Source organism: Choloepus didactylus, chromosome 14, assembly GCF_015220235.1.
Source record: "Choloepus didactylus isolate mChoDid1 chromosome 14, mChoDid1.pri, whole genome shotgun sequence".
Classification (NCBI taxonomy): Eukaryota; Metazoa; Chordata; class Mammalia; order Pilosa; family Megalonychidae; genus Choloepus; species Choloepus didactylus.
Genome location: NC_051320.1, coordinates 1,102,446 through 1,117,303, shown reverse-complemented (window position 1 = coordinate 1,117,303; position 14,858 = coordinate 1,102,446). Strand labels below are relative to the sequence as shown.

General features: G+C 35.7%; 1 pseudogene; it reads right to left on the bottom strand.

Moving 5' to 3' along the window:
- Positions 1-7,637: 7,637 nt before the first annotated feature.
- LOC119509674 lies at positions 7,638-8,541 on the bottom strand (annotated as a pseudogene).
- Positions 8,542-14,858: the final 6,317 nt, after the last annotated feature.

Below are 14,858 nucleotides of genomic sequence, written 5' to 3'. Positions count from 1 at the left end.
AAATGGCTTTCCCCCAGGATGTTCCTCTCTAGGCTGCAGTTCCTCAAAAATGTCACTCTTAGTTGCTCTTGGGGCATTTATCCTCTCTTAGCTTCTCTGGGGCAAAAGTCTGCTTTCAATGGCCATCTTCAAACTGTCTGTAATCTGCAGCTCCTTTCTCAGTTCCTGTGCATTCTTCAAAGTGTCCCTCTTGGCTGCAGCTCCTCTTCAAAATGTCAGTCTCAGCTGCCCTTCAATATGTCACTCACAGCTGCACTGAGTTCCTTCTGTTTGTCAGCTCATTTATATGGCTCCAGTGATTTAATTTAGACCCATCCTGAATGGGTGGGTTAACACCTCCATGGAAATTATCCAATCAGAGTCATCACCTGCAGTTGGGTGGGGCAAATCTCCATGGAAACACTTAAAGAATTCAATCTAATTAACACTGATACTTCTGCCCACACAAGATTACATCAAAGAACTTGGCTTTTTCTGGGGGACATAATATATACAAACTGGTACAGGTGGTTTAGGGCAGGTTGGCTTTTTATCATATTGGGTCAAAGTTAAAGAGTTAGGGGCTTGACTGGCTATTTGGGTTGGCCACCTTGGGCAATTTACATCTCAGAAAATATGAAGAAGAAACTGAACAGGGAATTCAAAGAGGAAGCAGGGCATAGGTTTTTTATCCTGAGCAGTCCTTGGGGTTTTCTATATATATAATTTTTCAAGTCTCTCATTAACCACTAAAAATCTTTTTCACTGCTGATTTCACAGGCTGGCTAAAGTTTGAGATTTTTGCCATCCCATTTGTACTGGTTTATATTCTAAATTATATCATTTGTTGAGTGTAGAAGCTGTGTAGTAGCATTTGAGAGTCAAGAGATCAGCCAATGAATGCTGGATATTATGAATATTATGATTAAGAGACTAACAAGCACCCCATTAGGATATCTCTGTGCCAAGGTCCTCATGCCATTAAAAGCTATTGAAAAAGAGAATCAGACCAATTAGATGCTGGAGGTGTGTAATCTGATTTGGCTGCTTCTGTAGCATTGGTTTCTGCTGCCACTATCTCTCAGTAAACTATCATTCACAAATATACAATGCTGAGTGCCAATTAGAGCACACTAGTGACTATATTCTGGGAAGCCAGAATATAGTCTCATGCCAGTCAATTTTTTAGTAATTTTATGAATTTCTGATACTTTGTCAGCTAGTGACCTCATAGCAAGCCCTAGGAGAATGACTCCTCAGACTAACTGATTTTGGACTTCTATCCCAAAAGTGTCAGGTAACAAATTTCTGTTGTTTAAAGCAACCTAGTTTGTGGTACATTGTTTGAGCAGCCCTAGGAAATTAAAACAATGATATTTTAAAGAGTCAATTTCTGATTTTTTGTTGCTAGTATAAAACCTGCTTTTGATTTTTGTATATTAATCTTCTGGAGAAAAATTGCTAAACTCACTGTAAAAAAGAACATCACATTGGATGAGGAAGCACAACTGTATGTAATTATCAACTGCATGATCATCTATGTAGAAAATCTGAAGGAATGTTTAGAAGCTGCTGTAACCTATAATTATCAGAGTAATACTGGTTTAGGAGAATGATAGCTGGTAGATTTTGTGCATAATTGGTATTGTTTCTTTTTAACTTTTTGGTAGAATGCACGAGTGAAACTATCTGGGCATGGGGTTTCCAGGTGGGAAGCTCTAAAACAATAAATTCAGACTCTTTAAAAGGTGCAGGATTATTGAGATTATTTATTATTTATTTTCATGGGCTTTGATAACTTCTGTCTTTCAAGGAATTTTTCAATTCTCTTCAAGTTATTGAATTTATTTTTCTTAATAACTCCATAATTTCCCTTACTATATCTTAAAGTCAACAGACATATAGTAATATCATCACTTTTTTAAAAAAACAAGGAAGTTTGACAACTAATGATCTAAATATCATAGGTGTCAAGAGCTAGAAAATAAAAGCAAATTAAATCCAAACAATATTGAAATATATGTATAATAAAAATAATGAAAGGGAAAAAAATGACAGTCCTAAATAGTAAATCTCAAAAAATCCAAAATTGGCTCTTTGGAAGGACTAATCAAAATCAGAAATATAGCATGATCAATCAAGAGAAGAGAGAGAAGAAACATGAGTTACCAATACAAAGAATGATAATCAGCTCTATATTGCCGGTAGTATGTTCTGGTTTGCTAATGCTGCCATTTTGTAAAATGCCAGAAATGGATTGGCTTTCATAAAGGGGTTTATTTGGTTACAAAGTTACAATCTTAAGGCCATAAAGTGTCCAAGCTAAGGCATCAACCATAGGGTACCTTCACTGGAGCAAGGCCATTGGCATCCAGAAAACTTCTGTTAGCGGGGAAGGCACATGGCTGGCATTTGCTGGCTCCCAGGTTATGTTTCAAAATGGCATTCTCCAAAATGTCTGTGTCAGCTTCCAATAGCTGTTGTCAAAGTGTCTGTCTCAGCTGCAGGTCCTCTTCAAAATGTCACTCTCAGTTGCTCTGAGGCCCTTCTGTCTGTGAACTCTTTTATAGGACTTCAGTGATCCAGTGAATGGACAGGGTAACATTCCCATGGAAATTATCCAATCAACTGTTTCATTCACAGTTGATTGAGTCACATGTCCATGGAAACACTCAAAGAAAGCCAGTCTAGTCAACATTAATACATCTGCTTCCATAAGACTGCATCAAAGATGATGGCATTTTGGGGGCCATAGTACATCCAAACCAGCACATAGTACAATATTGCATTAAAACTTTGACATACTGTTGGAAAATATCTACTACAACCACTGTACATTTTTTCCAGCAATTTTGTCCCTAGTTATTGATATACAATAACATATGTTCTTATGACTACCACAAATGTGTCATGAATTAGAAGTTGTACGTATGAAATCAACTTGTCTTATCAGATTGCATGTGTATATGGCCCACATATCTAGCATGTCTGATCTTGCTTGCAATCAGTTTCCAAGAGCAAAGGAGCAAATTAAGCTCCAAGAGGAACAAATATTTTACCCTTGGAATTGAAGTGAGATTACTTATCCATTTCAAGTCAGGCACCAAAAACACTAAGACCAGTGTTCTTTCCAAGATGCACCTCTTAAATGAGGCATGGGACAAGAACTTCACCAAAGCGGATATGTTAGTTATTTGGGCATATGTAACACTCTAGAAGCCAATTTGTAATGGTCCTAAAATTTCTCATGTGTAAATCTTAAGTTGTAGCTAGAGATTAATTCAATTGTAGCTTGGCAATTTGGGTGAAATGGAGGAAGAGCCTGAGAGAAGCATATTTACATGGAGGACTATAGAGAAGTTTACATAATACTTGTTTTAAGAAGGAGTTATCAAGAAAGCAATGATCTTTCAAACATTGTTTCAGTGGTCAGAAGAATAGAAATAGCTTAAATAAAATATAATATCTTCTGCCCTTCCTTATGGTTTAGGTGTAATTGTGGTGCTGTGAAATCATTTTACATATGTTGTCAAATAAATTTATCATAGAATTGACAACATTACAGAGGTGAAAAAAACACAAGAGTCATGAAAGCAGTACAAAAGAGTTAAAACGTTTGAGAAATACAACTTGAAAAACCTTGGAAACCAAATCACAAAATCAAATGTATCAGAAGATGAATATCCATCATCATTCACTGTGAGGATATTCAGAGACTGGCACCAGCCACTGAGACTTCCAGGCTTCTTTCTTCTTTTTGGGAAAAAAAAAAAAAAGTATTTCAGAACACACCCTTTTTCCTCTACAACAAAGCTCCAGCCAAGTCCATCATTACCTTCTGCAAGAAAATCAACAACATGTCTCTCTCCTTATCAATAGGTGGCCCCAGCCATTGAGAGAAGTGAACACCTGTGCTTCAATAACTCAGTTACTACTACTGGCTGAAAGCAGTAGCTGCCACCAGGGGGACAATGCTACATAGTGGTTAAAACTTGAACTCCAAAGTCAGAGATCCTGATACCAATTCTAATTAGTCACAGTGCTCAACCCCTGTTGGGATGGTGTGCAAATGCTGAGATCCTAGTAATAAGACAACTACTGTAACCATATGGAGCACTTAATGCATACTATGCCAATAATTGAACTAGGAACTTTAATGGTTTATGTGCAAGATCAAACTGCTAGACTGTCATAAAGAGTTCTTTCTGACTCCAGAGCATAACCTCTGGACCTCCTTAATGCAGTCTGTAATATCACATACTTGCTTGCATGAATATATTCTAATCACTGGGGCTCTAATATATGACTTGAATATAATTATGAGTCAGGAAAAATGTCCCTTCATTCTCACTGGATTTATTCCAAGTTTCTTTAATTAAAAGGGTTAGAAAAAATAGCTACTAGTCCAAATTTCCCTATGATGGACCTAATTCAGATGATGGATCATTTTACAATAAACACAAATAAATAAGACTACTGTGTATTTTCAGATGAAAAAGGTAGTCTAAAGAAATTAGTAAAATCAAAATGTTCTGAGAAATATGGTTTATGCAGAGAGGAAAGAAAGCAATGTTTGAAATTGAGATGACTTTGAAATATCTGGGATATATTGTGAACATATCACAGGCCTCATAAGGTCTTTAAGTGAATATTAGAATAGTGTAAGTGTCTAAATATTCTCTCTCAGTAGATGCTTAGAGTGCAGGCATAGAGAAAGAATGTTGGACAGGAATGGGGTGACTGAGTAAAGAAATCATGAAGATATGTGCCACTCACAGCTTAATTTGGTTTGCAATCTTTCTTTAAGCCCTATCAGGACTTCTAAACTTCTTCCAGCCTGGTGGTTTCAGACCACCTTGGCGCTAAAATTATTTTCTTGTTTGATATGAGTGTTTATACACTGGGCAAAGGTATTCCAGTAATAAAATGTAGGATGTTGGACTTCAAATCTTTTAAATCTAAAGAATCATATATTAATGGGCAGAATTTTTAAAACTACATATTTAAGTACCAAATATTTTTAAGTACTCTGTGTTTACATTTACATGCTGAGCAAAACAATTAACCAAATTATTCTATACAATAATTTGACATATGTTTTTGCAGTTAGCAGTAATTGTGCTAAGGGCTGGAACCTGGATGTTAGAACAACTAGCAAATACATCATTAATATTAACTCAATTGATTTTGGTTGTGGGCTTAATATAAATTTTCATCATATATTCTGCCAATAAAATTGTGTGCCCCCTAAAAGAAATGATGATAAATGTTTTCATGATTTTGTAGTATACATTCTCTATGCAGGGATGTTCTTCCCTGGATCTCTCCTTAAGAAACCTAAGTCTTCGCATTTCATACCTTTAGACATACTCATCACACACAAATCAGAGTTATACAACACAGGCAGTTTTCTTTACTGTGCCGGTTTGAATGCATTTTGTAACCCAAACGCCATTATCTTTGATGTAGTCTTGTGGGACAGACTTTTGGTGCTGATTAGATTTGCTTGGAATGTGTCCCACCCAGCTGTGGGTGGTGACTCTGGTGGGATACTCCCATGGAGGCGTGGCCCCACCCATTCCGGGTGGGCCTTGATCAGTGGAGCCATATAAATGAGCTGGCTCAAGGAGGGGAAAACGGAATGCAGCTGTGAGTGACGTTTTGAAGAGGACCAAGCTTGCTGGAGAGGAATGTCCTGGGAGAAAGCCATTTTGAAACCAGAACTTTGGAGCAGACACCAGCCACGTGCCTTCCCAGCTAACAGAGGTTTTCCAGAAACCATTTGCCATCCTCCAGTGAAGGTACCTGATTACTGATGTGTTACCCTGGACACTTTATGGCCTTAAGACTGTAACTGTATAGCCAAATAAACCCCCTTTTTATAAAAGCCAGTCCATCTCTGGTGTTTTGCATTCTGCAGCATTAGCAAACTAGAACACTTACCAATACATTTTAAATTACTTCCAGGAAAAATACTCTATTAAACAAAATCAAACAGAATATGAATAACAAACTAGTAAGAACTAATTTCTTTTAGTTATGAGAAAGGTTTTTCCTGCAATTCTCCAGAAGTTGCCATGTTTCCAAGGGAAAGAAAAATTATGTTAGTTTTGGGAATGGCCCCTAGAAGCATCAAAAGAGGAGCTACTAGTGAAAAGAAAAACATTGCTTCTAATATGTGTTTTCCTGGAACTCCCCTAGCGGCCAGGCAGGACTAACTGTCAGAAAAGTGCTTTGTGGAATTAATGCACTCGTTCTTTTGAGAAGTGATAAGTGTCTACGCTCAGAGAAATGTCTGGAGAAATGGGAACCAAGGCACAAGGCAGAGGGTGGGTTAAGTGGCCTGTGGGATGTGGGGATAAAGGGTAATTTGAATAGCAGTGCGTCCCTGATGCAGAAAACAACTAAAAACATTATAGGTGCTGATGGTGCTAGATTGTGTTCTAACCTCATAGGCACTTACATACATGCAAAAATGTTCGGTACTTTAGGCAATTATTTCACTATAACTAAATGGTTGTGAATGGCATAAGGGATATTCTGTATATGTAGAAAATGTGCATGCAGTCAAGTAACAGAAAGAGCTACTGTTTTTGATTTCAGTTCAGTAAGCATTTATTCCCATCTTGCTTTGTGCCAGGCACATTACCAAGAAAAAGAGGAAAAGAAAACCAAACAAAAAGGCATAGCACATAATATTTGAGTTAAATTCAGAAAATACACTTCAAGAAAAAGAAACATGAGTGTTTTATTTGAAATAAAATAAATTTACATATAATTAGGAGACATACAAGGAAATCATTCTGGTCTGCTGATGGGTCTGCAATATGTTTCTGAATAACAAAATACAAGAAGTGTGAATTATATTTATGACATGGACTGTGAAGTTTATGGGAAGGGGCATATTAAGAGAGGAGAGGAGAATTAAACAGAAATATGGGAAGTTGTGGAGAAGCTTTGGAAGAGCCAGAGATGTCCAGTTTAGCTGTTAAAATATCCTCACAAAGGAAATAAACAAAGAACATGGGGCAATAAGAAAAGTATTTCTATCATGCTATATGCCATGGCAGAGTTTTGTGTGTCTTAGCCCATGTAATCTTATATCTTTACAAAGCATAACATTACCCCATTTTCATAGATATTTCAAAAACTGAGGCTAATCAAAATTAAACAAGTTGCCAAGACCAAGAGATTCGAAATTGAGAGTCATATTTGAACAAGCCCTCTTTGACTAGAAAGCCTATTATCATTGGGTAAAACCATAGTTTCTTCCAAAGTAGTGGTTCTAAGATTAGCTAGCTAAGACTCAGGCCAATTTGGGGAAAATCTCTAATTATTTTGTGAGAAGTTTGGTTGGATTTGATTCCAAAGAAAATAGTTTGCATAGAAAATTTTGGATAGGGGAGTGACATGATTAGTGATGTAATTTAGGATGATATTTCCTGCATTTTTCAAATCCAAGTGGTGACACCTGGAACTAGGTTGGACTCTTTCAACGCAGCTTGCTATAGGAATAACAGTAATTTGATTCTTTGGCCCAGTTAAGTTCAAACAACCTTCCCAAAGAAAGCTTTTTTTTTTCTTTTTTTTTTTTTTTTATATATATTATCACTAATGATTACTATGCTAGGAATGTAGGATTTGAAGCACAATGAATATCACTTTAATTTAATTTGGGAGCATATCTTTTGCATGGCAATTTTCATTTCCATGTTTCTTAAGGTATAGATAGATGAGAGGATTCAGCATAGGTGTAATCACAGCATAAAACACAGAGATTTCCTTGCCATTGTTCTCACTCTCAGCAGTGAGAGTATAGGTATACATCAGGGCACAAAAGACAAAACTACAGCCACTATGTGAGAGCGACAGGTGGAGAGAGCTTTGCGTCGCTCTGCAGAGGAACGTGCCTTAAGAGTGCACAATATCTTTATGTAAGAAGCCACCAGAAGGAGAAATACTACAATTGCCACCATCCCTGAAATGACAATAGCTAAGACACTAACCACATGAGTATCTTTGCAGACCAGTTTCAAAAGCGGCCTCACATCACACATGTAGTGATTAATCTCATTAGGGCCACAGAAAGGTAAATTGAGGACCATGAGCAGTAGAGCAATTGAGTGCCAAAAACCCATGCCCCAGGCCATCATGATCAGTATGTTGCACCTCTGCCAGTTCATGATGACCACACAGTGCAGGGGCTTGACAATGGCAACATAACAGTCAAAAGCCATGGACACCAAGGTTAATATTTCCACACTTGCCAGCAATTGGATAGTGAAGAGCTGGGTCATGCAGTTGCTATAGGAAATGTTTTTTGATTAGCCAGGGAACCACAGTGGAGGTAAAGAAGAGGTCCATGAGGGAGAGGTGGCAGAGAAAGTAGTATGTAGGTTGTTCAAATAGGTGGCTGCAGGTGATTGTGAGTAAGATGATGAAGTTCCCCATTAAGATTGCCAAATAGCAGAGCAGGAACAAGAAACAGAACAGTAGCTCTATTTGCTTATTCTCCCACAATTCCAAGAAGACACATTCAGTGACATTGTTCTGATTTTCCATGAGGATGAAATGAATTCAGAGTACACACTAGAAACTATTTATCTGAAGTAATACAACATTTTTATTAAAGATTAATAGCATATTTTAACATTTGGAAAGATTTATAAATTTAAATATGTTATGGGTCATAGTGGTTTTATTATAGGCTTACTCTTTTAAATGCCTCATAGATTTTGGCATTTTATCAAATCAAATGATATTAAATGAGAATGTATTTTAATACTGACACTTTTACAAATAATTTGCATGCATGTGACTTACATAACAACCCAATGCATAAGAAGTTACTATGCTTATAGTCATTTTACATGTGGGAAAATAGAGACAAGAAGACTTTAATTATTTACATCAAATGATTAGGATATTAAGTAGCAGGCCTAAGAAATGATCCTGTATCTGATGTGAGATCTCATCCTCTTCACATTCCAATGTGTTTCAACTGTTTTCCATCTTTGTAAAGAAAAGGGGTCTTTTTCCATCTTTTCTAATAACTACCTATATAAAATTAAGCTATTCCCTCCTCTTCAATTAATTTATATACTTCCAATCCCATGGTAAAATTCAATATATGAAGTGAAACAAAATATTTATTCCTGAAATTGTAAAAAATCGGGGCTCAATCTTATAAGTAAAATAACCTAAATTTGTCACTGATAATCAGTGACTATCTTACCTGTCATGTTCGGTTCAAGTTCAAGACATAGATAGTCTGGAAATAGTAAAATAGAAGCAGTAAGGTCTAGGTATCTGAGCAAAGGAACACAGGATATTATTTTATGAAAGTTTCATTGTTCTCCTAATTGTTTGGAAGGCACCATTTAGAGACTGATGTCGGAAACACTTCAGGAAGTTAATTGCTTTCTGTTGCCATGTTGAGGGAACTAATGAGGTGAAAGAATGACCTGCTTATTTAAACACACAGTTACATGAGTTTAGACATCCATTTGTAGAGTATCTGGGAGGAGGGAGGTAATTAGTTGAAACTATATGCCCTCCTCACCTAAATCATGGTGTGAATAAAAAACTTTTACTTTCATTGGATTTTTTTTTCTTTTTTTTTTTTACCTAAGGGAAGATGTGATGTACTGTACAGATCCCTATTCTAAGGATCATGAAAATGAGCATCCAGTCTTGGATGTCCTAATAATTCTTACCTGGCTAACACAAGGCACTTGATTCTGAGATTTCTTATTCCACTTGCAAGTGGAACAAATGATGGTGGTTTTACTTACCTTCTGCCAAGAGCAAAATAACGAAGACCTCATATAGTATAAAAAGACTTACGGTTCCAACTGGAGTCAAGTCCATAGAACGGCCTTCCTGCAAACTATTACTGTTGAGTAAGTAAATGGACATCAGGATTTTCAGTTAGTTGGTGTGCGTTTTGTTTCCAGTTCTGCCACAAGGGAATGGGTGGAAAAACTCACAGTAGGCAAATATTAATTATAAAGAAAAACATGAGTCCTAATGTAAGTTTACCCTGTGTTCAAAGGACAGCTTAGCAAAGTATTTCTTTATAAATTGAGATTTTCCAAAAAAAATTTTTTGGTGTATGTGGAAGAATCTGATGAGCTATTAAATGTTAAGGACCTAGGGTTAGTTTTACATTAAAGCTGTAGAAAAAAAAAACTGTTGAAAAACTAGAAAATTAAAAATGCTGAAAGCCAATCTCTTAGTTTTGAGCAGTTCCCCAAACTTAGTACAAGCCTTAATATCTCTTAACACATGGATGCAGACCTGCTGTACTTAAAATGATTGAATATCAGTTGGGAAAATGAAACCCATCTAGAAAAACCACTATGACATATGGCATGTTTAAATCTATAAATCACTCCAAATTTTAAAACATACTGTTTAAGCATTAATATCATTTTTTTTAAATTATTTTAAAGCATTGCCCCTAGAATTGTTACTAGGAATCCTCTGGAAAAGCAAACTCAACCTGAAATATTTCCTAGAACCCCTGGAAACATCCTCAAATCCTTTCCTTCATGGTCTTTTTCTAATGCTTCAAAACTCCCTGGGCTATATGCAAATCCATCCTCTTTCTTTGTCTTTCACACACAGGCACCTCACAGCACACACTAGTATAAAAGCACATAAGCAAAGATACACAGGATTTGGGGACAGAATTTCAAATCAACCTTTTTACATTCCTTTCAATTAAAGAAGCTTTCTAAAAGTCCCTTTTTCATTACAATTTAAATCCCTAGAGAAAACCCTGTTAGGAATGTTTGTAAGGTATGTCAACTACATTTTGAAAGAAGAAAAAACATTGAAGTGAGACTGTTAATTTTTCCCACAATTCCAAGAAGACACATTCAGTGACATTTTTCTGATTTTCCATGAGGATGAAGTGAATTCAGAGTACACACTAGAAACTATTTATCTGAAGTAATACAACATTTTTATTAAATATTAGTAGCATATTTTAACATTTGGAAAGATTTATAAATTTAAATGTTATGGGTCATAGTGGTTTTATTACAGGCTTACTCTTTTAAAAGCTGTGCTTTTGAGATTATATATTATTTACTTTCATGAGATTGCAAAATTTATAATATTTAGGGAATTTGTCCATTCTTTTGTTGGAGTTGTTGAATTTTTTGGCCTTAACATGTTCATAATATTTCTTTATTATCTTTTTAAAGTTGATAGAATGTTTAATGATACCTCTGACTGTAATCAGTGATGTAAGTATCCTAAGTCTCAAGATCAAGGAATTAAATGCAAATAAAAACCAAACTATATAGACATAAGGCTAAAAGGGGGGTAAGAATCTAATGTCATAAATAGCAGTCTTAAATAGTGAATATCAATAAAGCTAAATTTGGTTCTTTAGGAAGAAAATAATATTCAGAAACCTACACCATAATCAATCAAGAGAAACAGAGTGAAAAACAACACAAAATACCAATATAATGAAACACATATATTGCTAGTAGTGGTGCAAAATTACATAAACACCCTGGAAATGCTGTTTGATTTTTTTTTTGTAAAACCTACCATAAACTATAATCCAGAAATTTCATGTCTAGGTATTGATTTATAATACTAAAATTTACATACCTAGCACCAAAGTATCATCAATTAGATGTAGTGTGAGTGCCATCCTGTTTTAGCAGGAAAAATAAGTTGTATGGGCATATCCTCACATTTCTATCATGCCTACTCTTCCTTGCAATCAATTTTAAAAGCAGTTGAACAAATCAAACTCAAACAGTAGAAATAAACCATCCCTGATCATATCCTGAGATTGTATATCCATTGCAGGGCCAGGCACCAGACACTATTCTGAACAGCATTGGCATCGATTGCAAGGGTCTCTCCTGTGACCCCTCCTCAAGAAACAGCCACACCTAAACATAGATACTTTCCTTACTTAAGAAATTCACAATATTCCTTGGAAAAGTAATACATTAAGCACAATCAACAGAACTGTGAATAACTAACTAGTCAGAGTGAATTTCCTTTGGAATAGACTGCATGATTTTCCCTTATATTCAAAAGGCTCCGTGGCTCTGGTGGAAACAAGTTATTGCTTAGATAAGTGAAAGGCCCTAAAAGGTGAAACAGCAAAAGAGGGGATCCTGACACTGGAGACTAACATCTCTGCCTCTATGGTCTTTCCTGGAATACTTCTGGCTGTGGGGCAGGAATAACTCAATCAGGGAGGTTCTGTGTGGAAGTAATGCAGTCATTCTGTTGAGAAATGACAAGCGCCTGGGCAGGGAGAAAAGTCCTGGTGAATGTGAACCGAGGCAGAGAGTGAGATTGCTTTATGTGCTTTCTAATATATGAGGGTAAGGATTAATTGGGATAGTAATGTTTCCTTTACGTAAGAAATAAATAAATACAAGGGTATCATAGGAGGTAGATAGTCTGTTGGATTTAATTCCCTCCCTGAAGGCCACTTGGAAATATATGCTTAAGTGTGTTTGTCCTTCCAGACAACTCTTTTTCTTTATTTTTTCATTATTAACCATGCTTTCTAGTGACATAGGAAATGTTACCCGTATGTGAGAATGGTGTATATAGTCAAATTAATAAAGGAAGAGATGTTATGTTTGAATACTTGTTAGAAAATATTTTTATAATGAAAGACATGTGTTGCTTAACCATGAGCTTATTCAATATGAAGGTTTTATTTTCTTTCAAACAGTAAAATGCAAATAATGTGGTAATAAAATGTTTGCCACTTCTAATCTTTCTCTCAAACTTTTATATTAACTGTATTGTCTTCTAATGGCTTTTCCAAAGAGAAGTTAAATCTGGCAATAATTTTGATCCTTTCTTAGTAGCTTTACAAAGTAATAATTTTTCCAATTCCTTTAAACAAGTTCTCTGCTTACTTTTATCACCCTCAATATTTTCTCTTATCGTTTATCCTTCTTTATACATGGCCTCCAGAATGATTATAACTCTTGAAATGTATACATAATCTGAAACTTTCTGTAGTTTATCTTCCTTTTCATATACCCCTGTTATCCAGGCCTTTCTTCCTTGTGATTTGTGCTCTGCTTCCTAAGAGTTGTTTCAGCAGCTCAGAATTTAGAGATAACCATTAAAATGCAGGAATAGAAGTGACTGCTGAATGAGCTTGCACTCTAGTGACCATTACAATAAGCCTTCCCCTGATAACCTGTGCTTTAAGATTCAATTCTCAGAGTTTACACATCATAGTTAGTCCATATTAGTGAAGTGATATAATGTTTTGTCTTTTCTTTTCTGGCATACTTCACTAAAAATGCTGCCCTCAAAATACATTCACCTGTTGCCTGTCTCACAACTTCATTCTTTCTTGCAGTTGCTCAATTTTCTATTGTATGCATACCCCTCCGTTCACCATTCTGTTCATCAGTCAATGTTCCCTTAGGCCACCATAGGCAAATCGTGAATGCTGCTGCCATAAATACAAGTGTGCAAATATCCATTCATGTCCCTGCTCTCAGATCTTCCAATTGTATACTCCATAATGAGGTTGCAGGACCTTATGGCACTCATGCACTTAGCTTCTTGTGGAACCACCACACAGTCCTCCATATAGGCTAAACCATTCTACTTCCCGACCAACAGTGAATAGGTACATCCCTCTCTCCACATTTTCTCCAGCACTTGTATCCCTCTGTTTATTTATTTCCCTGCAATTTTATAGAGATATATTCACATACCATACAATCATCCACAGTTTACAATCAATTGTTCACAGTAACATCATGTAGATAGTTGTTCATCACCACAATCAGCACTTGAACATATTTGTTACTAAAAAAAAAACTTTGAAAAGAATAATAAAAAATATAAAAGAAAATATAAAAATACAATACAATACAATATAATACAACAATAAGTTCACAACACCACCACTACCAAGAATCCCATACACCTTCCTTATATCTGCCTCTCATAGATATTAAGCTTTGGTATATTGCCTTTGTTACATTTAATGGGAGCATATTACAATGTTACTGTTATCCATAACTCTGGTTGCTTTAATAATATTTTTCCCCAATATCCCTTTTTCAACACCTTGCAAGGTTGACATTCATTCTCCCACATGTAAAAACATTTTTATATTTGTACATTTAGTCACCATCATTGACCACTCTAGGTTTCACTAAGTTATATATTCCCAGTATTTATCATCTATCATTTCTTCTGGTATCATTCATGCCCCTGGCCCTCCTCTTTCAACTTTACTCACAGACATCTTTGTTAAGGGTATTTACAATATTGTGCAACCATCACACAGTATTGTGCTATTTATTTCTGGATCTATGCTGTCAATCCTGTTGAACATTCTATACTCTTCCAGCATTAAATGCCTGATCTCTACCCTCTTCTATTACCTAATAACCTGTAATCTCAGTTTTAACTCTCAAAGTTTTCTCATTAATGTAAGTTCATATTAGTGAGACCATATAGTATTTGAACTTTTGTTTCTTGCTAACTTCACTCAACATAATGTCCTCAAGATTCATTCACGTTATTATATGTTCTGTGTCTTTGTTCTCTCTTACAGCTGCTACCATTTTGTCTTTTGGATTTTATAAGTCATATCTTATTTTAACTCTCTCTCCTTTTACCCTTCCTGATAATCTTCATTTCTCCACTCTTCTCTAAACTATTCTCTCCTGTTTTTTCCTATCAGTCTGTAGCACTCCTTATAGTATTTCTTGTAGTGCTGGTCTCTTATTCACAAACTCTGTCAGTGTCCATTTGTCTGAAAATATTTTAATCTCTCCCTCATTTTTGAAGGACAGTTTTGCTGGATATAGAATTCTTGGTTGGTAGTTTTTCTCTTTCAGTAACTTAAA